Raw genomic sequence first — 18,205 nt, 5'->3', positions numbered from 1 at the left:
GACAACGCCTGGGTTCATTATCTGGGGTTGGGTATAATATTTTTGTATTTTTTAGTGGCAGTCCATTATCGCACGTTGTAGGTTTTAAGAGCTTCTCTATGCATTCAATGTCTTACACCTGACGAAGAGGGGAGATTTCAATCACGAAACGTAGCGTCATACGTTTTGCAACATATAACGATGACAAATGTCCGTAATACTTCCATCCTTTCTGTCACAGACTTGGACTGGACACCAGATTCTAGGAGTCGGCCCTGTGAGACAGATTCCAGACTCTGCACTAAGAGGAGGGTGAACTGGAGCTAAACCCAATATTCGCATTGAATCAACCCTTCCAATCATAGCTAAATCATGTGTTACTATCCCTGATATGTTTATTTGTACCGTTCTAATCGCTTGGTCTTGCAATCAAATGCGATGATTTCCAGTTCTACGCGGAATGTGAAAGAGAAACTCTGAAACCACCGTACAACTCAATTAAAACGGAATCGCCGAAATCTCTAATAGGAAGATCAAAGTTGGTCGGCGGCCATACGAGCACAACTCGCACATCTGACCCGCAATAATTTCCCCCAGATGTGAGCCAATTAACACCGCCAACTGTGACAGTAAAAGTAAAATATACTTTCTCACCAGTGAAAGGCGGGTTCACATGTAACAGCGTGAGGTAGGATGAGGTCCGAGGATGCGCGGTGGCAGTGCCGGAGGTCATGTAGGGTCAACAGTTCTCCAGGGTCACCGGTCACCAGGTGTTAAAGCTCTTCCACATCCGTAACCATCGGTGTTAATGTTAATGGCCTGTCTGTTTACAAAGAACGCCCACCAGTTAATTAAGTTAATGACTTTATAATCGCAAATCACACTAGGTCGACAGCCGACAGGCGAACGGTTATGGATTATTGCCGGCGTGACCTGGACATTCCTCGCCGTATCACGGGTTCCAGCTCCAGCACCGCCAGGGAGATTTGTGGCCGGTGAACACGCATGGCTGTCTAGGCTGGGATTACGTGTACCTACGTGCCTTACGGCTAGTTGAGTACATTAAATGCCACAATAAGAATCGATTGTTGATTAAAACTATCGATAAGTTGAATCGCATTCGAATCACAATCTCTCTAAATAACAATAATCGAATGAAAATAAAATCTGATGAAAACTTCACCTGCTATGGTGGCGTGGAAATTGCAGTCCGCATGTATTTTACATCAATAATTATTGCTGAACTATTCTCATTACTAAAATTTGAGTATTAAACTAAAATAAAATTAAAATAATTAAATGTTCAATGTTTCTCTGTATTACGTACCAGTTTTATTAATTCTATTACATAAAATGAAAAAGAATTGTATTATACTAAAAGAATTAATGCATACAGAAAACCCGTCATATATTTTGAATATACATGCTTCCTACCAGACATCCAATTGTAGAGCTTAACATATCTGTTCCAAGGAAGGAACAAATCCAATATTTCCAACTCTGTCCTAAATGAAAGTTTTTTTACAACACCGGTGTCCCGTCCCCGGTAGCTCAGTGGTTAGAATATCAACCAATCAACCCAAGGGTCCCGGGATTTGTGCACGATATCCACTAATGATCTGAGTGATCCTGAAGTAATGTGATAAAATATTCCGGACTAAGAGCTTTAGAACATACAAATAAACTCCTACAAGTTATAATCAAGTTAAATCATCTGTGCTTAGTTTCCGCATTCACTAGGCAATTATTTGCCTTTTCTATGGGCCATACTACGTTAAATAATGAGACGACTACGCATGTCACTCGCAATCATTAGTCATACAATTAATTTCACATAACCGTAAGATTAAACATTCAAGTAATAAATAATGACTGACAATGAATAGCAATTACATGTAATAACAACGACACGCCTATTTCACTCTTGACACTCGTACCGCATTCATATTCGCCAATAACGGGCGTGGGCAAGCAAGTCGTTGGCTCAAGCAGATTAATAATAACTTCACATATCCTGGGAATGATCCGTGAGCAACCAACGCAGATTTGCACAGCATTTAAAAGAGTGTAATGAATCGAGAATAATTCCTTAATTTGGAAGATCCCAACTTAGATGACGGTCATTTAAAGGTGCAGAATATTGGGTAGTAAATTACTCTCAGCGTACAATACCAAATACAATAGTACAATAGTATAAAAAAGACTAGCTTTGTAACACACTTAAAAACATTAATTTAATAATAAAAATCTGAAAGATAAATATTAAAAGACTGTTATATTTTACGGTTATATTTTACTTGCGTGTTTGGAAGAGGAATTGATTTATAAAGTCCTCAAATTTTGGGGACAAAATCACTTTGAAGCAACACAAATTCTCATGTATTTCCTTTGATATCTCTTTATAATTGATAATTTGACGTTTAACCTTACTTCTAAAACTATAGAGCTTATTTTGCAACCAAAACACATAAAATTGAAATTGCTCTAAATTTCACGGTTGTCCAAATTTGATTATACTATTGTCTCATTAAGACCTTTACGAGTGATTTCCAACTCAACATACACTCTCGTTTGAAACCTTCCACGGTATCCTCACGGCCTGTCTTCTGAAGAGATAAAGAATTGTTAATGGCGTACAACCGTAACTTTTAAGGTGCTAAATTGCCACTCTCGTGTGAATTGAGTTAAATTGTAAATGCTGAAAAGTCCTGTCATTTTCACTATCACTGTATAATTAAACCCACAAATCAACTGTGCTTTTCTTTAACTACAAATCTAAACCGTGTGTTTTAACACACCTATATGTTTAAATGCATGGGAATCCTATTACATAAATCAAGAAAATACAGAAAATGTAAAATAAAGAATATGGACCAATACAAAATTCAATATTACTTTAACGAAGGTTACAAAAATAACTTTCAAAACGTATATAGTATAATTCCAGTATTGATTTTGTTTTATTTTACATACTGCACACCACACAGGAACAATTAATATTAAAATCACACATGTCTAAGTATTATTAAAAACAAATTTACATTTTGTATTTACTTTTGTACAAATACATATCTGATTTAGCCTTGCTATCGAAATGCCTCACAAAATAAAAATATATTAGAATTGGTTGGTGTGCTCTCAATGTAGTGATTAAATTAAAAATAGCCGCAATACAAGCTCCATCTTCAACAACTAAACCGTGTTACCAAATATTTAATTTTACAAGGAAGGATTTAACCAGGCTTCACAGAGGTTGCATGCAAAATTTCAAGTCTATAACTTATTTCACCTCCAGATGTCGAACGGACAGATGACAAACAGACAGACAATCGTATCGGCGAAGAAATCACCCCGGCGTACAAAAGAAAAATTGTATCAGCCAAATAAGTGATAAGCTTCAAAGACGCTCAGCCAAATGGACAATCATACAACTCATCCTTGTCTATGTAGGAACGAAGTTTCGTGCAAAATTTAAAGTCTACAGATTAAATCTTTCTCGAGATATGTTTCCAAATAATAGTCTACATTTACAATTTTTTTCATAAAGTTGGATTTCATACTAGTATTAAATTAAGTAATAAAATCTTCACACTACGTAAAAGATTGTGTTGTTGTATCTGTTGGAGTAGTTTGGGTTATGTGGTAATGTGACACATGTTAAAATTTCATGTGACTGTGCTCAGATTTTTCACAAATTTATTTATTTTTGCATCTTTTCGTTGCCATCATGGTGACCCAAAAGACGACTGTAAACATATTCACTAACGCTCAGCCATATTCCAAGAAGTGGCCTGCACCACCATCGGACTCTATTTTGCTTATATGAAGCAGTTAATTACATAGAAATGAAATTTCATGCAAAATTCCAAGTCTATAGTTCGGTTCGTTTTCGAGATATTAGCGGACAGACATAAAGATAAATAGATAGACAAATATTATTTGTCCAGCATCTCGAGTGATAGACGGTAGGTTCAGCCAACAAATTAAATAAAGTAGCATACAACAAAGTACCTATTCGTGTTATGGTTTTACATGCTTACGGTGTGTAGATTTTACATGTCGTTTAGGTAGAAGACGATTGTCAATGCAGGACACAATGTAGCAATAGCGGTACTGTCCTCGGCCAGACTAAGGAACCAAGGACCAAGGAACAGGATGAGTCGGCACAGTGGCAGCACGCGTTCCATTAGCAAGTAGCAAGTAGGGTGCGTGCGCGTGCGCGAGTCAACGGTACAGGACCGTCGGCCTCTTTGTAGCTATTGAGCAAACGGTACAGTCACTGAATAAACAGCTTTATGTCTACATTTATAGTAGCAGATGCTCTTTCGTTCGTCAATGGATATGGATCAATAATATTGAATAATGAAATAATATTTTGTTCAGAGCAGACTACATACACAGTTGCCTGAATTAGTACATTGCAAGCAGAGACATCGAGGAATGTACAGTAATTTAATAATAGAAAAACCACAGAAACACTCGGCTCGCTTTATTTTCACGTTTACTAGGCCATCGGCATCAAGTACTATCGCTTTTGCTTATGTTAAAATTATCTAATAATTATGATAACACTACATTCAGTAAAACGTTGTTAAGTGGTGTGTAATTTTAAACTTGGTAAAAAACCAGTGTGATACAACACAGCTAAAAGGGCATATAAAAATTTAAAAGACTCAAACACCAAACAACAATACTTTGGTTATGAAGGAAACAGGATTTTTCCGGACATTTGCCATCGTTCAGTGAAACAAGAAATCAGTAACACTACGTTTCGAGATCTGCAATCTGATCTCTTCTTCAGGTAAAGAACTAACCTAATACATAATTACAAACTAGGTTAAAATAAACAAAACTTACCAAAGCGTTGTGGCACGCCTAAGTCAGGAATCACAACCTACATGTTGTTTGTCAACTTCACTAACTCTATAAACATGCACTTAATAAAACTATACAAAACACCAATCATTAAAACTTAACTACGGAATACAGGTCCCAATACGTCTTCACTCGTCTACTAACCACCTACGACATGTGTCTACGGTATGTGTTAGGTGTTTCTTTACCTGAAGAAGAGATCAGATTGCAGATCTCGAAACGTAGTTTTACTGATTTCTTGTTTCACTGAACAATGGCAAATGTCCGGAAAAATCCTGTTTCCTTCACAATCCTTCAATCGTCAAAAATAACCTTCAAACAAAGGACTTTGGTTATTCTGAAACTCTATGGGGAGCCACGAGAAAATTTGCATTCCAATGTCATTTTTCAAAAAATCAATACAGGAATTTACCCTAAAAAAGGATACTAAAAACCATCCGCACTAGTTTTGGTGGACGAAAAACGGAATAATATGAAATATGGTTAAAGAGGTGATAAATATGCCAAAAGATATTCTTAGTCTTTATTCTGTAGGCTGACGCTGATTGTATTATAAATAACCAGTAAAATACATTTCTTTTAATTTAAACTTTTTGGTATTCTTCCAATCGACAAACACCTAAACTGTCGCGGCTGATGATTAATTCTTTCACCCGAAAATTTTTTTATCAATTTTAGAAAAAAACTAACTTGTATGCTTTTACAGTGCAAATTGACTCTCGATTCCTACTACAAATTACTGCAGTGTAAAATCAAATCAACTTCCAAACAAGATTCTGCAGGAACGACATTATTTCTATGCTTATCGAGAATTAGAATCGTAAACAACCAAATCCTCAAAAAAAAAAAAAAAAAAAAAAAAAAAAAAAAAAAAAAAAAAAAAAAAAAATGGTTTGAATGTCACTTTAAACTGTATCCATTAATTATTTTTCAGTAAGTTAAACGTCTGTCTATGCATCGGTTGATATGCTTGTCCTTCCCTAGTAGAAAGACTGCATAGAGCATCTCGTATATTCATGTGAAGACAATGCCATTCATAACCTCTCAGAAGTTAAATTAAAAAAAATGTCCGCCCTTGTATTAGGAGTAAACAACACATTTACAACCCAGTTGAGTGTTAAATGATAGACCTTTAAATTCTGCAAAGATAAAATTGAAATCTACACATTATTTATAAACGCCGATTACCGTAAGAGATACTGCAGGTTCTAACGAGTGTAACCGAGAAATAGTTGTGCGTGCGGCTAACCTAACCTATATATAACCGTAACAAACATGAGTGAGCCCAGCTTGAGTTACTGCGCGGCACGGCAACGGAGAAAGTAACGGAAAACCGGGTGAAGCAAACCACCAAAAAGCGGTTGAGACCAAAGCGAAGAAAGTGGGGTCATTAGGACAATTAAGGCGGGGCCGACTGCTGTTTACATTTCTCTTTTTATTAATTTTGCTCTTGATGCGTTTTTCATTCGCCACCGAAGTGTCACGACTCATTGACAGATGGCGTAACTGTCGTGGCCGCGCGTCAGGTGTCTGAATGGCTGCGGCCGCGGTCACTCTATTGACAAGTGGATGTGGCCCAGATGTTTTCTTGTAGCAGCTTTGAGGTTATGTTGCTTTTTATTCAAGGCCAAATATTGCTCTCCTTCAAGATGTGGCTGCGTTGTTACTCGAGAGCTCGGATAGATTAAGAATCTTGAAGCTTACATTGCATTTGAATTGTTAGGAAATATGTTTAAACCAATATAGAATATATTTTATTTGTTTTCTGAATAGTAGTGAAAAAAACTAGTTAATAGGTTTTAACCTAATTCTAAATCCTAGATGGTTACTAAACACTAGCCAAACCGAAAGTAACAACAACAGTATATGTATGGACACACACAAAACATTAAATGGTAACGTTGAATTGCCATTACTTCAAACAATTGTTTTTACAACAACTACCTTGAACAGGTTTAACGGGGAAACATGACTATAAACTGTATATTTATGAATATAATATCCTTCAATCTCCTGGAATTTTAATCGATGTTAATACGGTAGTGTAAAACCACAATATTGTACCATCATAATCCGTCGAATTTTTATAGTATAAAATTTGTATTAGTCAGAATTCAATTTGTTTACACTTCAGAGACTAAGGATTTACACGGTATCACATATCAAATATAGCGAAGGAAGGTTGGTGCTAGACCACATAAATAAATATTTAAAGTATCATTAAAAATGTAATTGATAATAATTCTGAATTTATTTTAAATCAGTAAACAGCGAGGACAGAAACGAAACTGTTATAGCCGTTGCACAAAGCAATATGCGTATATTAGCAGTTGATGTTTCTGGAAGCCAAGTAGACGCCGTGTCTTATGCTTATACTATGTATGTGTGCAATTCAAAACACGCATTTAAGGGTACCACATCTGTATCATGTATTTAAGGTCTTCGCTTAACGTAAACTTTAAACCGACACATTTTTAAAGTCTCAAGAATAACTTAAAACTGGTTTATCATGCTCAGAAATGTTAACCGTGTACTCAGCAAAACATGAGAAATGGCCCAGGTTTCATTATTTGTATACACAACTGTTCAATTCATTAATAGAACTTTGCTCTTATTTTGCTGATCTGGATACTTTATATAGGAATGTGCTATAAGAAAACATTTGACAAAACTGCTGTTGGTGTCTTAATATGGAAAATATCATTCGCCACAGTTCCAAAATTCTAATCTAATATAAAACCGTAAGATCACTATGGTCTCGTTGGTAAAGAAAAAAACTACTCAGATCAATGTAGCAACTTTTTTTATTCCTCGAAATATATTAGAGAAATTCCCAAAATTCTTTTCACAAGCCCAAATTAAGGTTCGAAATCGAAGCCCGCTGGTTTGGCTCCTTATGATGGCCTATCGAATGGTATTTAAGAGCATTTAAACGACCTATCGCAAGAGCCATCTTTACCAAACGGCAGCTCCACACGCAAGCTCTGCGCCCAATCGGACAATAATTAGGCCGTCAGTAGGCCCGCAGCACCGCGAAGGAAGTCCAATACGTGATATAGTAGTTAATGAATGGGCGATGCGCGATTGACCCCCAATGGCGGGGAGGGGGGTGGACCCGGGCCGATCAGAAGAGGGTCAATTACCGTATCCTTTCCCCGAAATGAAAGTCTGTTATGCGTGCGGGGGGCAGTGTGTGTTTTGACAATACCGAGCCGGCCAAATATCTGTCATTACCGCTGACGGACACACATTTTGAAAGTGCACTATCGGAAATGATCATAATCGAGGGATCGATGGGACGACTTTCTCCGGTTTCTCGTGGCGCACCGGAACGCTGACCGGGCACTTTGCGACCTTGGGAACACTGAACAATTGCGGTTTACTTGCGCGGTCAAGGTAACCCGGTAACTGACCTAACCTACAACCGTGGGCCCGCCCCCTCTTCTCCACGTGATGTACTCGTTCAACAGAAATCGTGTGAACACAGACACATCGTATGTTATCCATATTGTATGTTACATACTCCCTTCTGCTTGGCGTTCTATTTAATATTTGTAAACCTTTAAGGCGGCCCAATTGGGTATGCGCTGAAATATTTTAAATTAATTTTTGGTTACAGTCCTTTAGATATTTTCTTTTAAGGCTTGAAAAATAGAAAAATATGTATTAATCATCATTACAGAAAAGTTTTAGGCATCGGAAATAGATTTCAGGCCCATCATGCAGAAAAAATACTGAAGATAGAGATATATATATATATAACTTACATCACGTAAGTGAAAAATGACTGAAGAAAATTTCCTTAAGTTATTTTATTTCGGTAATTTACACGTATTTGTTAACAGCTTGTAAACTGCATAAACTATATTTAATTTTAAAAATAATTTCCTTTAGTTATGAATCATTAAAACGTGCAACTCCCTGAATCATTCATATACATAGTGAAAAACATTCATATTTTTATCTCTTAACAGTTTTTATTGCGATCTGCTTAAAAAACTCACTCTGTGCTCGTGTGAGTGTACGGCTGAGAGGCCAGATAGTCGTAGCTGGCCTCTCAGCCGCAATCACTGATTGCTAATACTATAGTAATCCTTCAGAGTACATTGTTCCCGGAGCAGAGTAGTGTCCATCTTTAGGATAAATAACGCGCGAATATATAGGTATCATTATTAGTCCTTGGACATCTTTAATGTATTTTAATTTTAAAATGTGGATACACATCTGGTAACTAAAATTTCTGATGAAAATTCAAACAGATTCTACAGCAAATTTATTTCTTTCGTAAATATTTGTAATCTTGTTAGCAATATCAGTACGAAAGTAAGAGTACTGTTTCAGTGCCATAGATGAAATCGTTTACAATAGAACGCCAACAAACACATAAAGTAAAACCAGTAGGCGGCCACTACCGAGTTCCACTGAAGACAAATTACACATTGCCAATCCTGCGAGACGCTAAACCGGACAGCCGCTGCAGAAGCAGCAAAGTTAATGATCAGCTGTCGCTGAAGAAGTGGAGCGATACTCTACGAAACCTTGACATTAACCCCGGGGCAGAGCCGCACAATAGGCGCTCAAGCCTTATAAGTGTGAGTGAATCCATCAGCCACTTTCTAATTAGATTTTAACACCGCAATGGGCTCCAATAAACAAGCTAGGAGTGGTCTTACCTTACTGGGATAGAGCGGCGCCTTCTGCAACAGAATAATGTGGTTTTAGTGCAAGATGTACTGCAGTGAGTGCGTTGCTGCAGTCAACACACGTTGAATAGAGTTACAAGTTAGTTGCGTGGCCATTCAAGAAGCCGCCACTGTTTACTCATTTGCTAAAGTCGTTGTGATGTGATCTCATGCAACGTGTCATGTGACATCTTCTACAAGAATTTTACTCGTATAAACAATATTAAATTGATGTGTTTCTGCGACAGCATCAATTAAAATACCCTGTTTAAAGGAAACATTTAAACTGTTCTTTTCTTCTTTTTTTGGATGATAGTGAACGTGTTGTATATTTTTTATATCTAAAATGATTCAGTCTTTGCTGAAGATGATTAAAGGTTTCTGAATTTAAATATAATCTCTCAACAGCATATTAGCATGAGTTTGTTATTACTAATACCCAGTAGTCTCGCCCCACATTAAAACTACTAAGAATTTTTAACTCATATTAAAAATATCTAATTACACACTCAGGACGTCCTTAATAGATTTTAAAATTACCTGAAACTTATCCAAAATGGGAGGTAGTACAACTTAAAAGTTTAAAGGGGGTGACTCGTCAAATAATACCACTTAAGCCAAAAGGTGAGACAAAAACAAGGACTCCAAGAAAACTATTTCTTAAATACTTTGAATTACTACTTAGAAATAAATGGAAATAGGTTAAACAACTTTTAAAATACCAACTCTACCAACTCTAACCGGACTCTATTTTAGACGGAGGGAACTTAGAAATATATAACTCTCAACATTTTGTATTTCTCCAAAATAAGGTGCTAATGGGACTAATATTAAAATTATTAACAACCTCATCCCCCAAAATAGGAGTCTTTAATGAAAATAAAATATGATTAACAGCGACCCTATCGCGTAGCACTTCACTTTGAAGGTATTCTTTTGAAGAATAGTCAAGACATCTTTCATTTTGAGTTGTTCAATAACCCCCATTAAGAAGAAGTGAGGAGTAACTTTTAAATCTATCGGAAACATCTTCAGGATGTGTTATTACACATTTTCAAATAGATGTATGTGGGGGACTTTTGGGATAGATTACCCAGTATAAGTATAAATTCGTCGAGTCCTAAATGACAGATTCGTGTTTCTAGGTGCAAATCCGCACTCTCAAAAATCTGGATTTCGAGTATATGGAGTCCGAACCGCGTCGGACTGTATGGACGTGTTCCATACAGTCGAAACAGTGTAAGAAAGGAAAAAAATACATAGTGTGCTGGTATCTAAATCTTCCCATGTTATGTAATGCCATCTCTCTGCTGTAAATTATAATTGATAGTTTCAGCTTGTCCACAAAATTCTGGTTGTCCTTATATTAAATATCCCTTAAAGACTTCCTTCTTAATCCAAAAACATTCCATGTATTTTGATATAGTCAGCATAACCAGAACATATCCAGGGAGAAGACCACCCACGACCTTTCTGCGCCATCCTGACATGTCACGAATGTATGCGGGAAGTATATACCGGAACGTGCATGTGTGTGGTGCTGTCGTGTTGTGGTCGTGTGTACTACAACATTGCTCAAGCCAGACGACCTCGAGGATGCAGTCACAGTCGTTGGCAACGTCCATCTTGTACAGAGTCCCATCAACTCCAGATAATGCACCAATGCACTGGTAACCAATCGCGGTTTTAGCAGCTCATGGAGAAAATTCCCCTCCAAGACATATATTTAGCGGTGTAGCAAGACGAATATGAATAAGATTTAGATCCATGCTCTACTAGATCCACTTCCTATGCTCTAAATTATAATTTGGATCCCTTAATACACAGTGTTGCTAAAATGAAATCCAATTCCTTTGATAACAGAAACAATTGTAATGAGGCGAGTAGTGAACCTGGAACTTACATAAAATAAAGGTCTAGTGAGAGCTTGAGGACTATTGGACTCACCAACTTTCAAATACCTCCTTTTCGTCCATTTCAATGTAGCTCTACCTCGTTTATACGAACAATGTATTTACAATTGAAATCAAAGATTGAAAAAGGATACTACCAACAACTTGTCATGTATTATTCACGATGTTTGCTCTTTAATAAACTATCAGAATTATGCTTAAAAAAGCGAGAAAGATACGGTACATTATTTAATTTTATAGAACGTTTTAATAATTATATTCTGTTCTATGCAAAATTTTTAAAGTAGGCCTACAAAAATTTACAAGGAATGTGTACGCCTGAACACATATCGTGTTACATTGTCCTCCAACAATTGGATCATATATGAAAAAAGAAAAAAAACATACTAAACGGTATCCTATAATCATGCATTGGTGATTACCGCCACTTGGATTACCCACCACTGTTTGAAGGCCATGACAATATCTATCTTTTACAGGATGTGACTAGACGAGGAACAGTTCATGGGCAGTTATGCATCTTAATCGAACTCGGTTTTACCTCTAAGGACTATGTGGAAATATATTATGTTCATAGCACATGTCAAGTCTAAAGCTCAATTTGTTCTCAAGATATCCCCTCTTAGTGATATTCTTCAGTAACAAATAGCCAAACCCCATGGACGAACGTGCACTGTTTTCGAATTCGATATTACCTACATACGAGTAAGAATTAAGGTTCATGCAAAATTTCTATAGCTCAATCCTGCTTTCAGATATTTTGCAAACAGGCTTCTCTGATGCTGAACCAAATTTCATGGAGGGCCATAATCGAAATTCATGTTGTTTTTATAGAAATTAAGCTTCGTGCAAGATGATGTCTACTATTCGTTTTGGAGATGCCAGGTAGACAGATATAAAGGTAGAAAAACAAAGGAGACTATTTTAAAGGGCTCTGAGTGATATACTTCGGTATTGCTCAATCAGCAAACTAAAGTTAAATTAAAAGCAGGCAGGTTTAGGAGTCATTAAAACGAAAGAAACAACAGCTGGCGCGATACCCATCTGGTTTTAATCTAACTAAAGATATAAATTAATTGCAAACTAAGAGCACACAATTATTGAGATAACTGTTATTTCTATCGGTAAACGTTAAATTTGTGTCCTAGAATGTGATGGTCATCATAGTAAAGAAGCCCATTATGGACACTGAAGGTAACACGATACAACATACTCAATGACACCGGGTACTCAACAAGATCGTTAACACTTGTTGATTACGTATTGTACGCTAAACGCTGAAGGGCGATGGTCGATGGCCGGCAAGTTCCATCACGCACAGTGACATCGCACAACATGTCGACTTGACAGGCCGATGCTAACACGACAGATGATTAGTTGACGCTTGTCTTGGCGCGAAGCTGCCTGGGCGGGGTTCGTTACCGTCATTGTACCCGTGGTTATAATTGAGGTTATGTTGCACTCTGGTACAAGAATAAGCTAGGCCGGGACTTGACACAATGGTTCATTACACTGCTTCTCACAGAAGGTTCATCTCGCACCTTGATTGTGCTGCGGATATCGGTTGCCTGTCAAGCCACGTGACCAAAAGTGATTCGCGAATTTGCATAATTGATGACTTTCTACTATGTTTTTTATAATATAACATTTATACTTATCTAATGGTGTTCACTGTTTTGATATAAGCAGCGATTCTGTAATCTGGTAAATAGTTTGGTATGTGATTATTCCTCTCAAACCAACGTAGGGATTTTGAAGTGGAGGTAAGCAAAAATATTTGTTTTTTATATGTGTTTTTGAGAGTTATTTATTATTGTTGGAGCCTTATTCATACACAATAAAAATATCTTGGATGTCTTTATTAACATAAATAACTCTATACGCAAAAAGTATAACTATAAATTTAAGTTAAAAAAATTAAGTTTACAAAACAAAATTATTTTATAACCCACTTAAAAAGGTAAATAATATATGTATTAAACTATAACCCCCTTTCTAGTTTAAATTGTTTCACTCGTTTAAATTATACGGAAATGGAAGTGGTAAAAATACCAATATTAACTACAATATTCTAATCATCTACAGCCATTAAAACAATACCCGATTTTATTCGACAAACTTAATAACACTAACAATAACTGTTATCAGTCAATAACAAAAAAATAACTTTGAGGTAGTTAAAAAATTTCACGTCACGTAATATTTATCTTTTATTAATAAAGTGAACAACGAACGAAACTCGTTCTTCGTATTAAGTGTATTTAAGGAACTAAGGAATAAAATTTAAACAATTTGGTACAGAGCCAAATTATAAAAACCTGGATTATGAAATAATCAATTATATGTCCATTCCGACCAAAGATAATCCAAACTCAAACACCCTACTGAGGTTAGTAATAAGACTAGTAAACAGAATTAGCTAGTGATGCACTACATCCCGTTAATCGTAGGTTCTTGATATGACCTCATGATCGCGCTATGAGCAGTGTTCAGGTGAGATTTCTGTGTTTGATATTTTCTGTAATATCGACCATTTAGGAGCTATTTGGTTCCGGTTGTGCTCTCCGATCTTACGATACCGCTCCTCTGGTATTTAAAAACTAAAATTTCTGAAATCTTAGATACTATGATAATTTACATGGATTTTCATATTACCTCAGAGATATAGTCTCTGTCTACAAAACATGGTCCCCTAGTCTTATGGTTTTTAATAAATTTGTCTCTAATAATCTTTGGAACTATTCAGTCAATTACCTTGAAGTTTCCACAGACTTTCATCAGATATCATATATCTTTGCTAACCTGTTTTATCTGAGACTTCAAGATACCCTCTCTTTAACTCTCTGGCCTTTAAAATTCAATATTTTATGACTATAAGTATCCTTGGAGATGGGAAATTCTCCAGAGACCATCACTTATCTCAAGAACATTTACTATTTAAAAAGGATTGACTGTGTCGTCATGTCTAATCACGTTAGCGCTACTGAGAGTCTAGGTAGTTCTGCGTGTCCAGGTACCTTGTCCCCAGGTCGCCGTTATCAGTTATGCTGCGTGGAATAAATCACACCACAGACAACAAATCTGTTAGGGAAATGACTCCGAACCCGGTTATTTGCCAAATCGTAGCGCCTATCTATCACGTTCACTCCTTACAATAGCGAACCTCCGGCCGTGGCGGTGAGGGGGGCGGGAGAAGGGAGAGTACCGCACGCTAGATCTAGGCCCGACAGACGGCTCCAAATTGGGGGATACGACATAATGGATGGGAGCGACCGGCCCATCAATCTAGATCATCCCGAGGCGCGAGCGGCACAGGTCGCGGTGTAACAGTGCACCGCCTTGCTCGGGATCCGCCACTATTTAATTTAGATAGCGGTACCGCTCATGCTAATTCATTAACAATGGGAGTTGTCTTACTAAGTGCTAAACGATCTATAAGCAATATGGTTACAGTACTTGTTAAAACTACAGGGATTCCAGTCAAAAACCTTGTTAAAACTGCTGGGATTCCAGTCCAAACTCTTTCCCTTTTACCTTGTTCGGGCTCAGCCACTATTTATTTACAGAACGGTACGCCAGGCTGGAATTTGTAGTTTCTCTAACACAATAACAATGAAAGTTGCCTTACTGAGGGTCAAACATTATATAACGAATATGAAACAGTATTTAACAAAATGGTAGGGATTAAATATTCCCCTTTCTATTTTCACCCACTTATTTGACTGAGCTGTAGCGAAGCCTATCACTCGTGGTCCTGTCTGTCTGTCCGGACCATTTGTCGAGAACGAACACACCAACAGATTTGAAATATTGCATGAAAGTTTAAATGTAAAAAAACTGAATTCAACCAATCATTTGAGATTTATTCAAAGAGTAAAAAAGAAAAGAGAGGAAAGTCAAATTAGCACTCGGTGACAAGATTTGATTTCAGCACACTCCTGCGTTGTATTACACCCTTAATTTAAAAACAAAAGTGGGAATTTATTATGTGACAAGATATGTCGAGAAAGATTTCCAATGTTGTCCTTAAATTTTACGTGAAACTTCATTTCTACAAACACTAGAAGGTGTTCTATGCACCAAGCATGTCCAACCATGACATTTGGCTGAGCGTCATTGTAGGCTATGCAGTAGGCTGACACGGTTCCTATTTTAAGTAAGATTTATTTATACTTTTCAATTGATTTAATTGGATGGAATTAGCTATATTTTGATAGTTTTCAAGCAACCTCAACGAAGCCTGCTAGGCTATACGTGGTTTAATCTTAGAAAAGCCACTGGGTATGTGACATTAAAGTTTCTTCTAACAGTGATAAAGATATTGTGACTCTTGTGTACGGATATGCTCGTTTTGTCCTCACAAGCCTAAGAAGCTCTTATTGTGTTCTGGCTGGAATTCGAGGTAAAGTTTGAGACGTTCAAATGATATTTAGAACACAAGTTTTGTAACATTCTAGAGTACAGAAACCTTCCAAATTCCAAATGTAAATTTAATTCTGGGTATCATTTAACATTGTCCAGTTGACATCACGTCGAAACATTGTTAACAAAATTAAAATCTAGAAATATCGTCCTTTCTGTGCCGAGGCATATTCAGTTAACAGATGTTAAGCGGAAAACATCTCAATTGATGATTTCTGTTGTATTCTGTAGCTGACGAAGATAACTTTCCATAGCGATAACAAATAGTGTTTACAATGATTTTACGATAGTTTTATGACAGTCACGAAAATCGCTGCGTTAGCATAAGAGCTCAAAAGAATTCAATCTCAATAAATTAATATGATGTAGGTTCCCCTATATGATGAATAGTCTTTTGAGAGCCTTCGAAGGACGCCCCCCGCGACGCGATCATTCTGAAACAGCTGGTGATGTTTCATAGTAGTGATACAAATTAAATTTGACTAATCTAGTTCTAACTGTTGATGTATGTATGCATAGTGCACACATATAAGGAAATGATTTTCTCGACAACCATAGTGGATTATGCCCTTGACATTAAAAGTGTGACCATTAATTATGATCGATAAAAAATAAATCTGTTTTGTAAACGTTATCACCTTGATGAGCTGAACGATACACAAAAAGTCTCAAGGAATGAGGGTTTCCACTGACGACAAGAAAGTTGTGATAAATCCCAAGGTCTGCCAGTTTCAACACGAGATCTGCTCAACACCACAGGTTGTGTCCTAGTGACATTTGGTGTGAGGAGAGGATACGTACTGCCACACAATTAAGTGTAGCATAATTATTTTTAGCGTATATTTGAGTCAAACTATCTTGATAGTATAATAGATTTAGATCATAACCTGAACCTGGACTTTTAGAACGAACTACTAAATGATTTCAGCTGTTAAAGCTTATCAGTAATCTGCAGAGCTCGAGAAGTTTTACGGGAAAGACTACTTTAGATGATGAAAGGACAACGAACGAATAATTGATAATATTCCTGCAACTAAGCTCTTCAAGTGGGGATCGTAAAACCTTCTATAACCTCCGAGAAAAATAGCCTTCTTGGTTCTCAACAGAGAGGTCAAGAATTGTATTTCCACGGAGAAAACGTTTTCGAATTATTTGCATTATATTCTTATAAAAACGTTACAATATAATCAATTATAACTTTACAAGAACAACACATAGGCTATAACTTTCATAGCTTGGTACCAAAGTGGAAAATATAAGTGGAAGTCGGACTTCGACAGAAAATGTAATAGCCGATTAACGAATACGCACGTTATAGAAACTGACAATCCCTCAATAATGAAAAAGATATTTCTCAGCCTTACATAAGTATTGATAACAACTTTCCAAAATGTTATTATTATTAATTTTAAGTAGATTTTGTTTAACTACATACTCATGCATACATCTCACACCAAAGTGGATCAATACGAGATGCGTCAGCACTTTACTCTACCATAGAGGAATTCTAGTTGTAGATTTTCCGAATATATGTTAAATGAAAGCTGCCTTCTAGTTGAAAAGTCTTTTTGCCTAATGAAACTCAATACAATTCAAAAGCGTAATCGATGTGAAGGCGCACACTGGCAGTGAAAGGCAAGTTTCTATCCGTAGTCCATGTTGGGAGAGCACGACACGGCCGGACGTGTGTCAGCAATAACTTGATCAGTCGGGCTGAGGGGAGACTGAGGCGTGCAGATCGTCTGTCTGAGGATCCGCGGGTTCCGGCCCCGGTAGCGACATGACCTGGACATAGACGGACGAGCACAGAGGGGAAAGTCCAGCTAAACAGCTTCATCATCCCGCCCTCTCCCTTAACTCGACTAATCTGCACGTGGACGTCCTTCCGCGCAGGTATTCGGTTACTTCGTGATCAGTCGATGGCAAAATTCCTTTGAATTTTTGTGATTTGGTTATTTTACATTGTAGAGCCTGTATGTATGTATACTTTGCTAGAACCATAGCTACTGGTTTATAGACCGTAGTTAACCCAAGCAGTCTCGCTCACGCACTCAGAGCCTATGCATTTACAAATAGTGATTGCGGTTAAAGGACCAGGCAGTCGCCTGGCAAATATTCACGAGTGCAGAGGGTTAGGGGTTGGTATCAGGTCCAGCTTGGTAAACGGGCGTAGGTCCACGCCATACAACTGTCGGGACCATTTCTAACCTAATTCTGAGGGGCGGACACAGTATCCACGCTCACGGTCTGGGACTTACTGTCCGACTCACGAGTTTCTCAATCTCAAGGGTTGACGAGATTGTACTCACACTGCAGTACTTGAAGAGTGCTTTG

At 37.2% G+C, this 18,205-nt stretch overlaps 1 protein-coding gene across 4 annotated transcripts in view; it reads right to left on the bottom strand.

Moving 5' to 3' along the window:
• The window catches only part of LOC124357106 (storkhead-box protein 1), a 249,662-nt gene that overhangs the window by 110,758 nt on the left and 120,699 nt on the right, over positions 1–18,205 (bottom strand). For 2 of the 4 annotated variants that reach the window (XM_046808557.1, XM_046808559.1), the window contains one exon: positions 9,528–9,551. The exons of the other annotated variants lie outside the window; for them this stretch is intronic. The gene's annotated coding sequence lies outside the window, so the exon portion shown is untranslated. The remainder of the gene's footprint in view (positions 1–9,527; positions 9,552–18,205) is intronic. 4 annotated transcript variants of the gene reach the window in all.

This window comes from Homalodisca vitripennis, chromosome 3, assembly GCF_021130785.1.
Source record: "Homalodisca vitripennis isolate AUS2020 chromosome 3, UT_GWSS_2.1, whole genome shotgun sequence".
Lineage (NCBI taxonomy): Eukaryota > Metazoa > Arthropoda > Insecta > Hemiptera > Cicadellidae > Homalodisca > Homalodisca vitripennis.
The sequence above is the reverse complement of the archived record's forward strand: the minus strand, read 5'-3'. Positions and strand labels throughout refer to the sequence as shown.